Here is a 19,781-nt window from a genome sequence, read left to right as displayed (position 1 = left end):
ATCTATAAATTCCCATATCTGAGAGTTCAAGATTTCTTGCTTTTTAGGGTTTCACTGAAGTATTAGGTTTCTAAGGATAAAAATTCTAGTTAATCCATAATTTTGTATACAAAATGTGCCAGAAAGGGTTATGTTGTTAGTGAAAAAAAGAATAATTTTGTCTAATTCAGAAGTTATCTAAAAGTTAGTTCAAAGTACAGATTTGAAAAGGTTATTTGTGAAACAATGTAGTAAGGAATCATTAAGTAGGGGAAGATGTAGAAAAAGTTTAAATAATAAAATATTCTTTAAAACCTGATGGAGAATTGGAGATATTTGGCTAACTAACATTTTCATAAAGCTCTTAATCTTGATTAAAGTAAAATAATAAATATTGTAAAGAAATGCCAATTTACTCTCCAGCTGTGACAGGGAATATCCTCTCCATAGGGTATACATGGAGTAAATGACCTTGTAACTTCACTTCATCCTCTTCATTTACATAGGGTGTACCCCAAGTAACCAATGGAATCCTCTAGAGGGTATTTAACCCCCCACAAATTCTGTAACGGTGCCTTGAGCCCCTATGCTCGACCCACTCGCACAACGTGGAATGTACTTCCATTTTCAATAAATCCCTTCATTCCTTCCTTGCTTAGTGCATTTTATCCACTTCTTTGTTCAAGATGCCAAGAAACTGTGAAAGGAATGAGGCACATCCCCCATATATCTCCCAACTTCCTGAGCCCAGCACAAACACATTCCTCCATATTTCTTTCAAACTTCAGAAAAACATCACCTGAGAGATCTCCGATAAGGAATGCTAAATGTAGAATGTTAACCAATTGTAATGCTGTAACCGAGAGGATTACCTTGTTCCCTATAACTTTACATATCCTGTTTACATCGGGCTATAAAAAGCAAGCACTCGCATTGTTCGAGGCCCTCCTGTATGCTGTGGAATGGAGGGACCAAGTTCGAACTTGTAGTAAAGATCCTTGCCGCTTGGCTTTGACTCTGGACTTTGGTGGTCTTCTTTGGGGAACAAACGGTCTGGGCATAACAACTGAACACCCTCCACCGGTAACAATTTTTCATGAAATGACTTAGTTTTTCTACTGTAAAATAAAGACAATGATGAATTTTTTAAAATGCCTACTTAGACTTGTCTTTTATTAAATAAATGCCTTTTACAAAGGACTGAAAGGCAAGGAAAGTCTACTGTATCTTTGGATGATGCTTTTCCATGACCAGAAGTGATTTTTTTAATATAATGAGTTTTTAGTGATACTGACACATACTGCAAACATTTCAGAGTGCCACTAAACCCCAGGCTTTACAACTTTAAAAATTCAAGTTTTTAACTCCCTCCTTGCCCACATTTTTTGGTCATTCTAAGACCAACTATTAAGCACAGGCACAGCAAGCATGCTTCCTTTCTAATAGGCACTGCAATGTTCCAGAACTACAGTTTCCCTCCTTATTCCTCGGCTCACTGTTAAAGTGGAAAGATAGGGGCTTCCATTACATGGGGCAGGGTTATCCTGTAATCTCACATTGGGTTCTGGAGTTGGTAACTGATGCATTTTTAATGCAGCAACCACCCCATTGTTTTAAGGACATGAGGCTGATGTTGGATATTATGAAATGAATAAGTAAACATCAGCTCGTGCATCTAAGTATCGTCCCTCAGGGCTCTGTGGTGTAAAAAGTGCTTTGATGTGGTTGAGAGAATGAGACACCCATGGGCTGCTTCTGCTCCCCAGCACAGGGTAAGTGTCTTCCAGTGACGTAGTCAAATGAAAAGGAACCACAATCATTGTGCAGATGAAGCAGATTTTTGTCTAGTGACCTGTTGTAAAATGTAATCAGAGCTTTCCTTTAATGGACTGAAAATCCAAACTAATTAAAATACTGTCTGACCCAAACCATAGTTCAGATCAGACTGTGAGAGGCTATTGTCTTTAATGCACTTCACCTCTCCTCTGAAACATGCCCTGCTTCTTTTGAAAAGGTTAAAATTATGTCCATGTAGCAAAACTATAAATGGCCTGCCTTAAAAGGAGTAGGCATCCAAAAGATATCCTGAATCCTCACCCTTAGCAGGATGAAAGAGCAGACACTGGAGAAGAATGTCTGCTTATATTTTCAGGCAAAAGATGTGAAGTAGGGAAAGAAACATTTTAATAAATTGACATTTATTCAAATCATAATGGGAGGAGTTTTACATGTTTTTCATTGTGTTTTAGAAAGACAGCACATATCACTGCAGGTCCATACACGCAGGGAAGAAGTCTCCACTTCCCAACAAGAGATGCATGGATATCATGGTACCATCCATGAATTCAAACTGAAGGGTCTAGAAAATCAAACTGGAGGTCAGTGTGCGTGAACAACAGGGATAAGAGCTCCATGATCCTTTCTTCAAATATATCATGAGACTGAGAAGGAATTAATTTTGGAAAAAAAAATAGAGGTAGACAAAAGAAGCCAAAATATTGCTTTCTCCAGCTGAATCATCTGCCACGCAATCTGGTTCCATGAAAGTCCTGAGCAGACTGGCAAGAAAAAACTTAAAGAGCTTATGGGCTGCGCTTGGTGGCTCACGCCTGTAATCCCAGCACTTCCGGAGGCCAAGGCAGGCAGATCACGAGGTCAGGAGCTCAGGACCAGCCTGACCAATATGGTGAAACCCCATCTTTACTAAAAATGCAAAAATTAGCTGGGCATGGTGGCGGGTGCCTGCAATCCAAGCTACTCCGGAGGCTGAGAGAGGAGAATCGCTTGAACCCAGGAGGTGGAGGTTGCAGTGAGCTGAGATCGTGCCACTGCACTCCAGCCTGCGCAACAGAGTAAGACTCTGTCTCAAAACAAACAAACAAACAACAAAAAAACCGCTTATGGACCAGCATGGCCAAAGCAGAATGAATGAGGGAAATAATTCTAAGAAATGAGGTTAAAGGGAACAAGAAGCACAACTGTGAAACACAGAGAGTCCTTATTCAGGTGTCTAAGACTTGCTCCCTAAATGGTACCTATAAGAGCTGCCTGTGGGACTGTGAGCTTCTAATAGAGACAGAAGCCCTCAGAGCCGGAATCCATCCTCTTCACTTCCATATTTTCAGCACCTATGGTAGTTCCCAGCACAAGTGCTGAGTGAATGACGAACAAATTATTTACTCTAATCATACTCACGAGACTGTTATGTGAGGTCAGAGCATTAAGTTATTAATTTATAACATGTGATACACCTCTCTAATGTATTAATTATATCAGGCGGCTATCCAGGGCACTTTCTACCGGTTATCCAAGTAGTTAGGTAGCCTAATTAATCAAAAGGAAACTGCTTAATAAGCATGGAATAAGGTCAAAGAAAGCTGGACAGTCTTAAGGGATGTTACCTGCAATCTTGTCTTCTTTGCCCTCGCAATTTTACATATCAGAAGACATATCCAGCTAATAAACTGGGTCAAAGGCTGGACGTGGTGGCTCACGCCCGTAATCCCTGCCCTTTGAGAGGCTGACGAGGGTAAATCACTAGGTCAGGAGTTCAAGACCAGCCTGACCAAGATGGTGAAACCTCGTCTCTACTAAAAAATACAAAAAAATTAGCCGGGCGTGGTGGCCTCGGGAGGCTGAAGCAGAGAATGGATTGAACCCGGGAGGCAGAGGTTGCAGTGAACTGAGACTGCACCACTGCACTCCAGCCTGGGTGACAGAATGAGACTCCGTCTCAAAAATAAACTTCAATTACCTCTTAAAAATTCTATCTCCAAATTCCTCAAATGTCCAAATATCTCCTGCCTCTTTACAGGCCCTATCACATTAAGGGTTAGAATTTCAACATGAATTTGAGGGGGACACAATTCAGCCCACAACAGCTTGCCTCTTATTAATAATATGCCATTTATTTAGTCATTGTGACAATAATTTCAGAAGGTCAAAGTAAGCCTATATCACAGCATCTAATGCACAACAGTGATTACAGATTGTGCATCAAATTTTTAATTTGGATAACACAAGCAGAGGATTAGACTAGATGACCTTTAAGGTCCCTCCCAACTCTGAGACTCCATGAATATATTTGTTAACTGCTAATATTTTTTAAATTATGATTGTTTATATTATATCAGTTGAATTACCTTTAGGTGGGAGCATCAGAACGATCTAGAGAAATGTATCAAAAAGTGACTTAAGCTACATTATGTAAAAAGCGTTCCAGGAGTAAAGAAGTTCCAGGTTAGTTAACAAAATTGCTTAACAAATCATCAGAGCCAGGATTCTTTCCATCTTTCCAGCCTGCCAGTCATCAATGTGCCAGCAGTTTCCCCATGGTCACAAAATGGCTGCATTAGCTCCAGGTATCACATCATTACAAAGTCTCCACAGGCAATACAAAGGAAAAGTGAAACATCTTTGCTTTTTGCCATTTTTTTTTTTTTTTAAGAATAAAGAAAGCATTTCATAAAACTCCCCATCAGGCTTCTCATTGGTCAGATTTTTGTCACCTATGTACTATGATTGGTTTAAATCAGTAGACATCCCCTCATTTCTCATTGATAGAACTAAGTAACATATTGTACACACCAACTCAATGAAAGGCAAAGCAGGGAAAGGCACAAGTAGACTATAAGTCCTTCCTAGGGGTTGGTGAGGAGTCAGTTTCCCTTGACATGGAATACATAAGAATTGATCAAATCCAGGTTCTGTTAGCATTGAAGGATAGGAAGATCTGTTGGCTACAGATATAACCATATTATATCAAAACCCCAAATCAGAGCTAGCAGTAAAAATGAGCATTTGATAACAAGATTACCTTGGGAAATCCGAAAAACCACAAAGATGGTGACGACAGTGGTTCCTACCCTAGTGTTCCTTAGAAATATCAGAAGGTACTGATGGAATTTCTGAGCTTATTTTCAATATCTCAAAAACCCTAGGAGAAAAGGTCTATACAAACTAACTAAAATGTTAAATTTTTTTGATTTTGACTGAAATTCTATAAAGTCAGTATGCTAAGGATTGCTCTCTCATCCTAATCAGAAGCTCATTTTAGTTTTAAATATATATTGAATTAATGGAATGTTTTCAATAAATCAATAACTAAATAAACATATTTGAAAGGTATATTTCAAATATGAAAGAGTCTTTTAAAACAAGAATTCCATGGGAGAAATTTTTTTTTTTTTTTTTTGAGACGGAGTTTCACTCTTGTTGCTGAGGCTGGAGTACAATGGCGTGATCTCGGCTCACTGCAACCTCCGCCTCCTGGGTTCAAGCGATTCTCCTGTCTTAGCCTCCTGAGTAGCTGGGATTACAGGCATGTGCCACCACACCTGGCTAATTTTGTATTTTTAGTAGAGATGGGGTTTCTCCATGTTGGTCAGGCTGGTCTCAAACTCCGGACCTCAGGTGATCCGCCCGCCTCGACCTCCTAAAGTGCTGGAATTATAGGCGTGAGCCACCATTCCCAGCCTGAAAGTACTCTTTAACGGGTCACTCGTAGAGGAAAATGTGAGAAATCATTGATGTTCAAACTATTCCCTTCTTCAAGGTAACGTAAAGAATTTCAGCTCCTTGGGACTCAGGAGTGCTATCCTGTCTACAGAGAGAAGCAGTAAACACCCACAGACATTAAACATTCAACCTCAGTCTATTCTGTGCCTAGGCAGATATCTTTCCACTGACCATATGCTAAAAAGTCATGATCTTTTCATATCATTAACTTAAACACCACCAGGATTTCTTGAATAAATGCATTCATTAATATAAGTGAATGGAATATGCACTCCTGTTATCTTTTATTTCTATGAGAAAAGGACCAATCAACAATGAGCATTTAAATTAAATTCTATCAGCAAAATATACTTGTATGATACCATAGACATTTGCATTTTATACCCTGCAATTACTATCTGCTAATAGTAATTTAATTGTTTAATGAATAATATCAAGGAGAGTAAATATTAACGAAAATGTAGAACATTTTATTTTATTTTATTTTATTTTATTTATTTATTTTTGAGACGGAGTCTTGCTCTGTTGCCCAGGCTAGAGCACAGTGGCGTGATCTCAGCTCACTGCAGCCTCCACCTCCCGGTTTCAAGAGATTCTCCTGCCTCAGCCTCCTGAGTAGCTGGGATTACAGGGGCCTGCCACTGTGCCCGGCTAATTTTTGTTTTAGTAGAGATGGGGTTTCACCATGTTGGCCAGGGTGGTCTCAAACTCCTGACCTCATGATCCACCCGCCTCGGCCTCCCAAAGTGCTGGGATTACAGGCATGAGCCACCGCGCCCAGCCGAAAATGTGTAACATTTTAATGAGAACTTCTGGTTTTATTTGTCAATAGTGACAACTATCTTCAGTAATTTTTAAAAGATGATTAATCAAAGCCAGAAAATAGTAAGGAAAGATGATTGCATGGCTCTTGAATATTAGATGGCCAAAGGAAAACAGCTAATTTCTAAAAGTAGTGTTTGGGGAAGAGAATAGAACAAATTGTAGCATAAAGTGTAGCATAAATTGTCAGGTGTTTTGCATATGTATTTTGATACTAATGGGGACAATTTTGATACTAAACTGGCTAGAAAGAGAATGCAGTGAGATTCCATGAATACCCCTGTCTACATGCCTTTTTTATTAGAATAACATCTAATCCTGCTTGGCAGCTGAAAGATATAATTAGCGTGCTAATGAGTAAAACGTCTACAGAGTAGAGAATGGTCTCAAAGGTTGGTGGAAGATGTTCTGGGAAGACATGTTTCTGCTGTTGTTGCTTTATTTGTTTCTAAGTTACGGCTTGCATTCACACACTGGTGAAGTGGACACTAAGCAACAAGTATATCCGATACTCCTTGTCATGCTGGAGGGTCACTGTCTTAAGGAGCTTTTTGGTTTCCAGGAACAAAGACCCAAACTAACTCAATTAAGTCAGGATATTGGGAACATATAAGAGGACAAAAGAAATGTCACAGATACAGAAGCCAGAGTAGGGTCAACACACATACATTCAGGAGAATAAACTGAAAGGTGGGTCTTACTCCAAGACTTCTCTGGAGATCTCAGCAGTATGTCTTTGCCGCAGTGCTCTGCAATTGACAGGGCACCTACCCTTCCACACATGCCTCTCTGTTTTCTCTTCCTAGGAACTGGCTTATTCACCCTCTAATCTGTGATTCTTTTCTCCATCTTGAAGTATATGCTCATTTATAACTATAGCTCATGCACAGTTTACCTCACTCGTAACGTGGTCCAGCCTATCTCCATTTCACTCCCTTTCACTGTATTTTCCCACTGATAACTCTATTCTCCTAGAATATCCCACTTGGATTGCCTAAGATAGATAGTCTCATTGGCTTAGACCATCTTTCATGCATGGGTCACTAACTAGCTCATACACTGACTGCCCTGGGTCTGGTGCCCACTCTTTTCCAACCAGTTGTGTTCTGAGAGGTGGGAATACATGGTACCAAATGTGACTGCCCAGGGCTCTTCCTTCAGTAGGGAATGGAGAAGGGGCCACTTTCCTTTGGAGCACCTGCAGGTCAGCCAGGCAGTGTGACTGACATCTCTAGTTAAACAACTAACTCAGGGGAACTCAGTCAGAAGACAAGCCAGTAGATAGTTTCATTATCTGGTTTGGAGATCTTCAGTGAGTCGGTAAATTGATAATTGTTTCATATTTACTTTATATAATATGATTATAGCCTATATTTCTTTTAATTTGTAAGTAAATGTTAGTAATTATGAGAGACACTTTTCAGGTACACTGGAGTTCTGATGCAATTAGCTTCTTGAGTCAAAACAACTCCAACAGATAGAAACATCTAGGAACCCACCATCTTCCCTCTCCTAAAATAAGCTCCCTTTAGAATCCATGAATCATGACTATCCAATCCATTTTTAATAGCTTCTGTCGGAGACATTTCAAAATAAAGGGCAGTTATTATTTATTGTTTGTAATGAAGCCTGCTCAGCCCAGAGGGACATTAAGAGGATCACTGTCAGATTTTGTAAAATACCTTTGGCTTTTCAATGGAAAGGTACTATATATGAGAATAAAAGGAATAGCAATAATATTCTTCCACCATCTTGACACGGAGTTCATCTTTCTCTTAAAAAATAAGTTCATCTTTAGGCCTTATGGGGATTACTGAATTCAATTTGTCCTAAGAATGCTAAGGCTGGTGAAAAAAAAGATGCTTATTATAAAAGCACTTTCTCCATTCCCTGTTCTGTTCAATATGTGTTGTTCTTAACTTTTGTGTATATGGGAGAGTTGACTACCTCTTGTAAATGCACAATAAAGTAATGGCGAAAACTGCCATGGCAAAAAATGGTGCTTTTGCCATTACTTTTGCACCAATCTAATAATTGAAATTTGAACTCTATAAAAATTTTAGGATGCTATAGAAAGAAATTTTTCAGGTGAAACTTTGCAAATGTTTCCCAGACTCACATGCATGCACTCATATGCTCAGGCAGTTCTATGCACACACATGAGAAAGAGACAAAAATAAGAAAAGGAGATGTGAAGTGAGAATTTTAAGAAAAACATTATATTCACACCTATATATGGATTGTGTTTATTTTGCCTTACAAAGCACTTCTGTACATGTTATTTCACTTGATTCTCACTAGAAACCTTGGAGCTAGGTGGGAAGATGAGGATTGCCTAGCTCTTTTGCCCTGGGCACTGTAAAATTCTTTTCCAGAGAACAGGGCTGGGGATGGGAGAGCAGATGTGTCCACCATTTCATGCAGGCCACAAAGGGAGAGACTCTGTGGAAGCCCAGAAAGCTAGTGAACCCAGACATTGTTCTCCATCATGTCTTAATGTAGATTTCCAACTGTTTTTCCTTTAACCTTGCCAATACCTATGTTAAGGTGAGGAAAAGGATGCATTGTGAGACAGACAGAGTTGAAGGGGTTAGATCACTTGGATTATTCATTTCTTGTCAATTTTCAGGAAGCAACAGAGACCAAGATACTTAGTGCAAGCCACAGAGCTAAAAGTAATGATGAAGTAACTATATATGATACGAGGAGGCCAGGAGCAAGAGAGCTTTCCAAATCTGAGCCTCATGCAGGGGTTCCTGTGGTCAGTTCTCTATGACTTTAAGTCTGACTCACATATTTGATGTGCAGTTAATTCTCTATAAACAAACAACCTGTTTGATATGCTTTGGCTGTGTCCCCACTCTGATTTCATCTTGAATTGAAACTCCCACAATTCCCATGTGTCATGGGAGGGACCTAGTGGGAGGTAATTGAATCATGGGGGCAGGTCTTTCCTACATTGTTCTCATGATAGTGAATAAGTCTCACAAGACCTGATGGTTTTATAACGCGGAGTTTTCCTGCACAAGTTCTCTCTTGTCTGCCACCATGTAAGATGTGCCTCTCACCTTCGGCCATGATTGTGAGGCCTCTCCAGCCACGTGGAACAGTGAGTCCATTAAACTTCTTTATCTTTATAAATTACCCAGTCTCAGGGATGCCTTTATCAGCAGCGTGAAAACAAACTAATACACTGTTTTGACCAAACCACGGCAAAGAATTAAGTAACCACCCCCAGAGAAGTTGCCCAAGGCTTGCCTCTGCAGATACCCCTACCATCAACTCCTGCCTCTTGTGAATGATCACACTGCTCTAGTTTTTTTTTAATTTCCACTTTTCAGAAATTCCAGGCTGTCTCAAACAAGGCAACCTAACAACTTTCTCCCTATAGAAAACTTAACCTTGTCATTCTCCCACTTCTAAATCTAATTCAGAATTGCTTTTCTGGTTTTTACAACTCTTCATTGGTTTGCTCATCCCTGCATATCCAAATTCATTTCTCCTTATCTTCATCAATCTGTCACCTTCAACACCACCCGTCACTCCACTTCTTGGCTTTTCAGGCAGTTACTGTTTGAATGAGAAGATTGAAAATCTCATTTCTCACTTTTGATAACTTTTACAGGAACATATTGCAAAGCCTCCCTCACACCCAAGAGAGAGGAAGAGAGAGAGAGCATGACACCTCACAAAGAATGTCTAAAGTGGGAGTAGCCCTAAAATAGAGTACAATAATAAACTGATGCTGCTGTGCTTTCTTTAAAAAAATGAAAACAAAAAACAAAGCAAAATCTCACAATGGAACTTTCCTTCAGTAAATGAGTTATTATCAAAGTATTCAATTCTAGAAAAATCCCACAAATTGCTAAATTCTCTTTAAAAAAATATAAATAAATAAAAAACCATGCCGTTCAAACCACTGCAACAAGCCACAAGGGAAAAAAGTCTACAAAGACAAAGCCCCATTCTCATTTGGTACCAGTGCTACCCTGGTATATGTTACACCACTGAAAAAACTTGTTAACTCAAACATCTGTTCTAAGGCACCCTTCACCATCAGAACTGGTACTCCATTCATATTCCTTCCTTCCACAGGTTTGACAGATGGATGAATTCCTAATGGCCCCAGATAAGATTCAAATAGTTGCAATAACCACCTCCTCCTTAGTGAACACGACTTTCCCCCCAGGTAATAAAATGGAGATAATGGTAGAGGGGTGTAAAATAACATAAATTGGGAATCTAGGTTCAAAATCCAACATTTTCCCTGCCAGCAGGAACACCAGACGGTGGTGTCTTGATCCTGCCATGCACATATTCCATGAGTGACAACAGGCAATGAGATGTGAAGGAAAAGAGAAAGATGTGCCCACCAGCTCCTTCCCAAAGGGCAGCCAAGTGTTTTATTTGAACTGCCTTGTGGCTTATTGGAGTCAGAACTGCATGTTCCGTAGAAAACTGTCAGCCACCAAGTTAGGATCTTTACTGATTATCACCGAAGGTCTTTTGTCTTTGGAATGCAATGAAAAATAACTCCCATAAAGGAAGCTGGTATAAGCTGGGAAATGCAGGCTACTATATCAGAGTCATGTGGATAGATGTGTTCTGCTAGCAGGCTTCCATTTTACTCTATAACAGAAAAGAAAGATAAAATTTCCAGGAAAAAGAAATGAAAGCTGCTGCCAGTGGAAAGAATGTCTACCACCAAGTCAAGTAGGCTGGGGTCTCCACTTACAGATGGTGATTACCATAGACTATGGATTAAACCGTGTCTGCACATCCACACCAGAAGTCTCTACAACTCGATTTGGTCTTCCCCCATGGTCTTTTCTTTTCTTTTTTGAGATGGAGTCTCACTGTGTTGCCCAGGCTGGAGTGCAGTGGCGCAATCTCGGCTCACTGCAACCTCCGCCTCCTGGGTTCAAGCAATTCTCCTGCCTCAGCCTCCCGAGTAGCTGGGACTACAGGCGCCCGCCACCACACTCGGCTTATTTTTTTGTATTTTACTAGAGACAGGGTTTCACCATGTTGCCCAGGCTGGTCACAAACTCCTGACCTCATGATTTGCCTGCCTCGGCCTCCCAAAGTGCTGCGATTACAAGCCATGGTCTTTTCTTACACTATAATCTTCCAATTTTGATTTTTGCTCTAAGTTGGCATAAGATTCACATATCTAAGGATGTCAGGTTGTAAGTATAGAAATGAATGTCATTCTAATTTGTTTCTGTGTATGAAAGTTAATGTAGAATGAAGATGTATACATCATGATTAAAAGAGACTGTGAAGAATATTTTCTAGTGAAGAATTTGCTTCCTATAGTTTTGTGGCCTCTGGTGTTATAATAGAGGGTAATCCACTTATATATTTTCATTAAAGTTTATTCATAGTCTTGTCATGTCTTTTTTCATAATGTGCCAATATTCTTGTCCTATCCACTATCAAAATGAACTTAAAACATTTATTTTTTAAAAGGTTGCATGCTATTGACTTTACATGTTTTCTGTTGGTATATTTGTCCTCCACACCCTCTTTTCCCCTCTTGTCAACTGCAATTCCTATTCACATTTGGCTTTGCATTACATTTTCCCCAATTCTAACATTCCCATTTGCTTTCTTTCCACTCTCGTTTCATTGCTAATTCTCTGGAGAGAATGAAATTCTATTGTTGTTATTGTTATTTTCTTTTTTCTTCTAAAGATTGGAGAGTAGAGCTCATATTTGCGAAATGACTAGTTCCATAAATATCAAGAAGTGAGTAATAAGTGGAAACTGTTCTTGGAATCCTAACTCCTAGGATGTGGTCTATTTTTAGTAGACCACATAATAAATGGGCGGAGACCAAAAATCCAAGTGCCTTGAATATTGGGGGTGAGCTGAAATCAAATCAGGTTTCTTTCTGGTAATTGATTATAAAGTAATTTCATCCACAATGACAATGAATTGATAAGTCAATTTGAGAAATATGTTATTAACTTATTTTTATAATTAAGAAGCTCTTAACAGATTTCTGTAAATGCTACAAAAATAAAACTCCAAAAACAAACATAGTTTAATTTTGTTAATAAGATATAGCTCTCATTTAAAAAAAATTTTTTTTTGAGACAGAGTCCAGCTCTGTTGCCCAGGCTGGAGTGCAGTAGTGTACTCTTGGCTCACTGCAGCCTCCATCTCCCGGGTTCAAGGGATTCTCTTGCCTCAGTCTCCCAAGTAGCTGGGATTACAGGTGCCCACCACCATACCTCGATAATTTTTTTGTATTTTTAATAGAGATGGGGTTTCACCATGTTGGCCAGGCTAGTCTTGAACTCCTGACCTCAAGTGATCTGCCCGCCTCGGCCTCCCAAGGCCGGGATTACAGGAGTCAGCCACTGCACCCGGCCTCATTTAAAAATTTTTTTTAAAAAGGTAAAATTGGCCTCTTAGCTAAGTGATTATTTATCTTGCAGTGTGAAAGGACAAGAAAGCTCTACCGGCACAGGACTTAGCTGCTGCTGACCTCCTTTATGTTATCAGTGGACAAAAAGGCTGGTTAAAACTTGCTTTGATGCCAGGCGTGGTGGCTCATGCCTATAATCCCGGCACTTTGGGAGGCCGAGGTGGGCGGATCACTTGAGGTCAGGAGTTCGAGACCAGCTTAGCCAATATGGTGAAACCCCATCTCTATTAAAAATACAAAAATTAGCCAGGCCTGGTGGTGGGTGCCTGTAATCCCAGCTTACTCAGGAGGCTGAGAGAGGAGAATCGCTTGAATCTGGGCGGCAGAGGTTGCAGTGAGCCAAGATCGCTCCACTGCACTCCATCCTGGGTGACACAGCAAGACTCCATCTCAAAAACAAACAAACAACAAAAAAAACACACAAAAAACAAAAACAAAAAACAAACAAAAAAACCTGATTTGATATAGTTTCCTGGTGATTTTTTGTTTTGTTTACTGCTGAGATTTAAAATGGTTGCTTACCTTAAGAGAAAGAAAGTATGCTTGTAAAATTTAAGTGCAGGACCAAAACATGGACCCAAGGGAGCGCAGGGTGAGCACACAGGAGATCACAGCTACTCTCTGCTGTGTTATAGGAGAGGGTAGAGCCAGCTGGCAGACAGCAGGCTGGAAGCCAGCAGTTAGAAGCAGCAGCTGTGGGTGACCTCGTCTGGGAGAAATGAGAAGGATCCCTAGAGTGGAGAGATGTGACGACAGTGCTCATAAAACCATTGTTGCCTTTACTGAAAGAGCAGAAGTCAGGTGTTCTCAGATATTAGAGGACAGACAAGTCAGGTGAGCTGCTTAAAAATTCAAATTCCTTGTCCTACTTCAGTCTTGAGGCCCGAAAATCTTTACGTTACACCATCAACACGGATGACTCTGAGACAGCTCTTTCAGGAACCACACTTTAAAAATCCCTGGACTAAGGTGCAGCATCTGTGAAAATAAAACACAAAGATCTGTAACAATTTTGCAGGCGATCGGGCTACATATTTCTACTTAGGGATTTGGCTTTTGTTTAACCCTTTTTAAAAGTCTCACTTACCCATGAAATTAAATTACTTCAGGGTTATTTAATTAAGTAAGACACTTCCATTTTCTGATATTCTGACCTCTTGTCAGACAATGTGTCCCCATTTGGAGTGTTCTAATATAATCTTTATTTTAGAAGAAACTATGCTCTTTGCGCAGTTGTTTCTATTTGTTGCTGTTTCATTCTTTAAAAATAAAACCATACTGAGATAAATGCACAATTCCTGCTTCTCTCAGTTACCTACCCAGAAATAAAATAATTCTAGCTGTAACTGAGTCTAAGTTATGCCAAGCCTGTCTGGTAGCCACTGTTTGAAATGCCTGCATAGAGCCTTGAAGGAATTCATTGTTCTTCAAAGTGCCAGCTGTACATACTGCGATTTCCTGCATGGCTTCTGCCACTCAGGAATGCTGCACCCTGGTGGTTCTTTAGGGGTGTCCTTTTTCTCAATTGCTTCATTGTGGGTCCCATAGTGTCTGTCTGAAGATGTTCCACCACAGCTCAAGAGCACCATCTTGGGATGCACATTTTTGCAACAGATAGAGGACTTGAGTGGCACAGAATTCCATAACTTGCTAGAGGCAAGTGCAGTAAACCTAGAACAAAAAATCAAAAGAAAGAAAGAAAAGGGGCAGTGAGGCAGTTACTTTAACCATGTGCATTAGCTTGGCAACACCTCTTAGAATTTTTCTTGGTAGGAGATGCAGACTTTATCCAAGAAAGACAGTGCTACTGCCTTCCACAAAATTTGTATTTTGCTATTGTTGTCTGTAGGTCAAGGTCACAGTCAACTTTGAAAGAATCAGCTATAAATCTAATAAGCGGCAAAGAAACTTAGAGGGCTTTATGGAAAAGTAAGTTCTTTTCAGATATCCTGCAAAAATGTGCTGGCCTTAAATCACCGATGGCATTGTAATATTTGAGATATGCAAGAAAATCATTGAACTTTGGGACCATTTTCAGAAAAACAAAAATATAAAAGTACTTTTATTTTCACATCTCTAAAGTGAATCATCAGTCAATTATCATGTAATCTAAAGGTCTGACAAATTGGTCCTTGCACCTTGGATATATGTGTTAGAAATTCTGTGATGGAGTCTCATTTGGCCTTTGCTTTTTCCAGGCTAGGCTTTTCAGCACTGATGTCTTATGCTGGATCTCCCTCAGCTGCCCACACACCCCATGGAAATGGGACAGATGAGGCAGTTGGTGGATGGGGGAAAGAAGAGTGAGACTAATAAGAGAGACCAGACTGGGAGAGAATTCATGTTTTTCCTCATGGTAAGTAGAGAGCTTGATGTATACGCAAATTCATATACATTTCTTTAGGTTGCCATAGACACTGATGCCAATATTCCCTATTGTCCTCAAATTCTCTCCCTGAGCACAGGCAGAGTATTTAACAATGTCAATGCCAATCTGTGTGTGGAACACCAACTACAAAAAAAAGTTGGATGGCATTAATTTCACATGTGAAGTGGTCTGAACAATGCAACTAGGAGTTAAGAAAATGCCAATACCGGCCAGGCGTGGTGGCTCACACCCAGTAGTTTGAGAGGCCAAGATGGACGGATCACCTGAGGTCAGCAGTTCGAGACCAGCCTGGACAACATGGTGAAACCCCATCTCTACTAAAAATACAAAAATTAGCCGGGTGTGGCACACACCTGTAATCCCAGCTACTCGGGAGGCCAAGGCAAGAGAATCGCTTGAGCCTGGGAGGCTGAAGTTGCAGTGAGTCAAGATTGTGCCACTGCACTCCAGCATGGGCGACAGAGCGAGACACCATCTCAAAAAGAAAAAAAAAAAGAAAAAAGAAAAAAGAAAAGAAAACGCCAGTAGCATCTCTCAGCCTCCCTGGTGTCTAGGCTGCTGTGGAAGAATGAGCAGCCTCTCTTCCAGAAGCTTGAGGGGAACTGGACTGCTAGGGGAGAGGCAGGAGAAGAAATTTAAGGCAAGAAGTTTGAGGATGTGAGGAAATCAATTAGGTATCAGTTAGGGTAATGCTAGACAAACGCTCACGAATAAGCCCTCACATTTCAGTGGTTGTCGTCACCCCCAGGTTAAGAGTCTATTGCAGGTGTTCTTCATTGACTGCAGCTTTTTTCCATGGAATAGTTCGGAGATCCAAGCTCCTTCCATCTTGTGGCTCTGACTTCCCCTAAAGCTACAGAATCCTTCCTATTCAGACAGGGGAAGAGAGCAGAGAAAACAATGATGCTTTTAAAAAAACCAATCTGTTAGGTGACATAAATCTCTTTCTCATTTCATTGATGAAAACTAGTCACATGGCATAATCTGGATGCAGGAAGGACTGGAAGATGCGGTTCCTGGCTGGGCAGCCAAATTCAACTGACATATCTACACTGTGAAAGGGGATGCTGAATTTTAGGGGACAGCAGCCATCTCTGCCATGTAAAGTCCTGATAAGGCATAATAGACAGGACTGAGAAGGAAACCAGCAGAAGAAGAAACAGAATATTATGGAAACTGGACAAAACAGTTAACTAAAAGGAATTGCATTTGTCTGGTAGCCTGGCATAACGAAGATGAGATGGATGATTGAATTAATTATCTTTGAAATTTGGGGGTAAGGTAGTCTAAGAATTCAGGCATAATGAAATTAGGAGGCTTTGTTCAGTGTTCAAATGGGATATAATCAAGAACCAGGCCAAGTGTGGTGGCTCATGCCTATGTAATCCCAGCACTTTGGGAGGCCGACGTGGGTGGATCACTTGAGGTCGAGTGAGTCTGGCCAGTCTCGAGGAGTTCGAGACCAGTCTGGCCAACATGGCAAAACCTCATCCCTACTAAAAACACAAAAATTAGCTGGGTGTGGTGTTGTGCACCTGTAGTCCTAGCTACTCAGGAGGCTGAGGTACGAGAATCTCTTGAATCCAGGAGGCGGAGGTTGCAGTGAGCCAAGATCATGCCACTGCACTCCAGCTTAGGTGACAGAGCAAGACCCTGTCTCAAAAACAAAACAAAACAAACAAACAAACAAAAAACAAGAACCAGTTCTGGGGTCTCCAAACAAAAACTTTCTTTCCAAGTTATTGGAGGACAAGGTGAGATGTTTTCTAGTTGTTCATGTCCCAAAGAAATTTGCTGTTTCTCTAGCTGGAACACTTGGGCTTTTGCTGGTAGAACCAAAAATAACTCTAGAGGAGAGGTGTTCACTATGTCTGCAATGAGGGAAATGTTCTATATCTTTACTGCTCAATACAGTAGCCACTGGCCACATGTGGCTATTGAGCACTTGAGATGAGGCTAATGTGTCCAAGGAAATTTTAAGAAGTTTACATTTACAATTAAGTAACTACATGTGGCCAGTGCCTACCATTTTAGACAGCTCACCTCCAGAGGGATGTAATGGGCACCTCTTGTATCATCTGCCCAGGCCTCCCCTTTCTCTGTAAACTGACACCTTCTCCTACAAGCTTCCTCAGGTGGCTCTGAACAGCCAGGTTCATAACGTTTTTCCTTTTCACCAGTCATGGTTGCTTAACCCTGGGGTGATCACTATACCAACATTTTAGACAGTCAGAGTCTCTTCACAGATGCTGGGAAAATAACAGAGCAGTCAGTCTCTCTGCAGGTAGATTCAGAAGCTGTTGGTAGCCATATTTTCTGCATGGGGATTCAAGAAGCAGAGGATGCCAATCTGCAAAAAGAGATGAACGAAGCACACATGAAAAGAACAATGAGGGGAAAGAGAAAGCTAGAATTCTGGCTGCTATTCTAGCCCCTGAGTCCATACTATTTCTAAAACAGGGCTGCAGCTGACCCTCAGGGCATGATGGCTTATGTCTATAGACCCAGCTACTCTGGAGGCTAAAGCGGGAGGATCTCTTGAGCCCAGGAGTTTGAGGCTGCAATGAGCCATAATTGTACCACTGCTCTCCAGTGTGGGTGACAGAGTGAGACCCTGTCTCTAAAATTAAAACAAAACCAAAAACACATTAACTCAGTTTGGAATGTCTGACTGCCATCTCTACCTATCAAAATTCTACCAATATTTCAAGGCCCATTTCAAAGGCCATCTCCTCCTCTATCCTATTTTTCCTTCTATTTTAGTTTTTGACTACTTTGAGCACACGGCCTTCATTGTTTTATAATTGTTTATAGATGGTTTGTAGGTGCAATACTCCAAAACCTTCTCCAGACACAATTTTTTATTAATGCAGTCTAAAATGGCATTCAATTTTCTGGTAGCTACTTCATATTTTCATCTCATATTGAGTTTTGTGGTCAATTAAGACCCTCAGTGTCATAATTCTTGAGGAGTGAGGCCAGAGCATGCTAGGTCCTCACTGGCAGGCTGCTGAGGAAGTGGAGGAGGGAACAGAAGAGTACAGCACAGGGAACTTCATACCAGTCTGGAAGTACTAACGGCAATGATATCTGCTCATGGTCTGTGAAAGATTTAATACTTTAGTGGTGTTCTTTATACCTTGATTAATTTTTTGTGACTTACAGATTTCTAACAATGCATAATTATAGAATCACTCTTTTAAGTTTAAAATAAAAAACAGACACTGGATTGGTTTGGTGAGAGGGAAACAGCAGCAGGTAATTTGGGAGGGTCACAATATCTGGAGTCACTTGGCTAACTATTCTGTGGTCCAAGGTCCATTAGAGTTGTACAAAATCTAGCCAATAGCTAATGAGGCTTGGGGAAGGAGCTCCAGGCCTGGACACCTGAGAAAGGTGGTTAAAGACAGGATGGGCCCTTTGGGGCTCAGTGTACAGGTAAGTTAGGTAGTAGAATCATTGGCTGCAGAGCCAGACAGACCAATATTCTTGTCCTGGGAGGGACTTGGAAGAAGTCACTTCACTTCTCTAAGCCTGTTGTCTTATCTGTAAGATGAGGAAAAATTGTCTTTTGTGGGATTGTTGTGAGATTACCTGAAGGGGAAAATATATACCTGCCCCACAGTAGACACTGAATATATCACAGGTAAGGGCTTGGTGGGCTGTATGTTCTGAGTTAGGCTGGATTTCAGGCAGAACCATGCTCAGCAGAGGAATCAGAAATCAGTAAAAGAAAAGAGGCTGACAGCCAGGTATGTAGGCTAAAGCAGGAGAAGTTAGAAACTCAAAAGGAAAATAGAAAGCTTAGGGTAATAAGATGAATGGCAGTTCCCCCTAGCTGTTTGATACTGTTTGGCTGTGTCCCCACTCCAATCTCATTTTGAATTATAGCTCCCATAATACTCACATGTCATGGGAGGGACCCAGTGGGAGGTAACTGAATCATGGGGACAGCTTTTTCCCTTATTGTTCTTTTTTATTTTATTTTTTTAATTTTACTTAAGTTCTGGCATACATGTGTAGAACATGCAAGTTTGTTACATAGGTATACACGGGCCATGGTGGTTTGCTGCACCTATCAACCCATCATCTAGGTTTTAAGCCCTGGATACATTAGGTATTTGTCCTAATAGTCTCCCTCCCCTTGTTCCCCACCCCCCAACAGGCCCTGGTGTGTGATGTTCCCCTCCCTGTGTCCATGTGTTCTCATTGTTCAACTCCCACTTATGTGTGAGAACATGTGGTGTTTGCTTTTCTGTTCCTCTGGTAGTTTGCTGAGAATGGCGGTTTCCAGCTTCATCCATGTCCCTGCAAAGTACATGAACTCATTCTTTTTTATGACTGCATAGTATTCCATGCTGTATATGTGCAACATTTTCTTTATCCATTCTATCGTTAATGGACATTTGGGTTGGTTCCAAGTCTTTGCTATTGTAAACAGTGCTGCAACAAATATCTGTGCATGTGTCTGTATAGTAGAATGATTTATAATGCTTTGGGTATATACCCAGTAATGGGATTGCTGGGTCAAATGGCATTTCTGGTTCTAGATCCTTGAGGAATCGCCACACTGTCTTCCACAATGGTTGAACTAGTTGACAGTCCCACCAACAGTGTAAAAGCATTTCTATTTCTCCA

General features: G+C 40.7%; 2 long non-coding RNA genes across 2 annotated transcripts; one reads left to right on the top strand and one right to left on the bottom strand.

Moving 5' to 3' along the window:
- The first annotated feature begins 8,255 nt into the window (after positions 1 to 8,255).
- On the top strand, positions 8,256 to 14,968 carry LOC139363285 (uncharacterized). Its single transcript, XR_011623311.1, has 3 exons — positions 8,256 to 10,507; positions 14,604 to 14,683; positions 14,953 to 14,968. It is a non-coding gene; the product is annotated as an uncharacterized lncRNA (long non-coding RNA).
- Positions 13,599 to 15,994, bottom strand: LOC105499713 (uncharacterized). The gene is made up of 3 exons (XR_011623310.1): positions 15,866 to 15,994; positions 14,204 to 14,425; positions 13,599 to 13,732 (listed from the first exon to the last, which is right to left on the bottom strand). It is a non-coding gene; the product is annotated as an uncharacterized lncRNA (long non-coding RNA).
- Between the last annotated feature and the right edge of the window lie 3,787 nt (positions 15,995 to 19,781).

The sequence above is a fragment of the Macaca nemestrina genome, chromosome 5 (genome assembly GCF_043159975.1).
Source record: "Macaca nemestrina isolate mMacNem1 chromosome 5, mMacNem.hap1, whole genome shotgun sequence".
Lineage (NCBI taxonomy): Eukaryota > Metazoa > Chordata > Mammalia > Primates > Cercopithecidae > Macaca > Macaca nemestrina.
The sequence above is the reverse complement of the archived record's forward strand: the minus strand, read 5'-3'. Positions and strand labels throughout refer to the sequence as shown.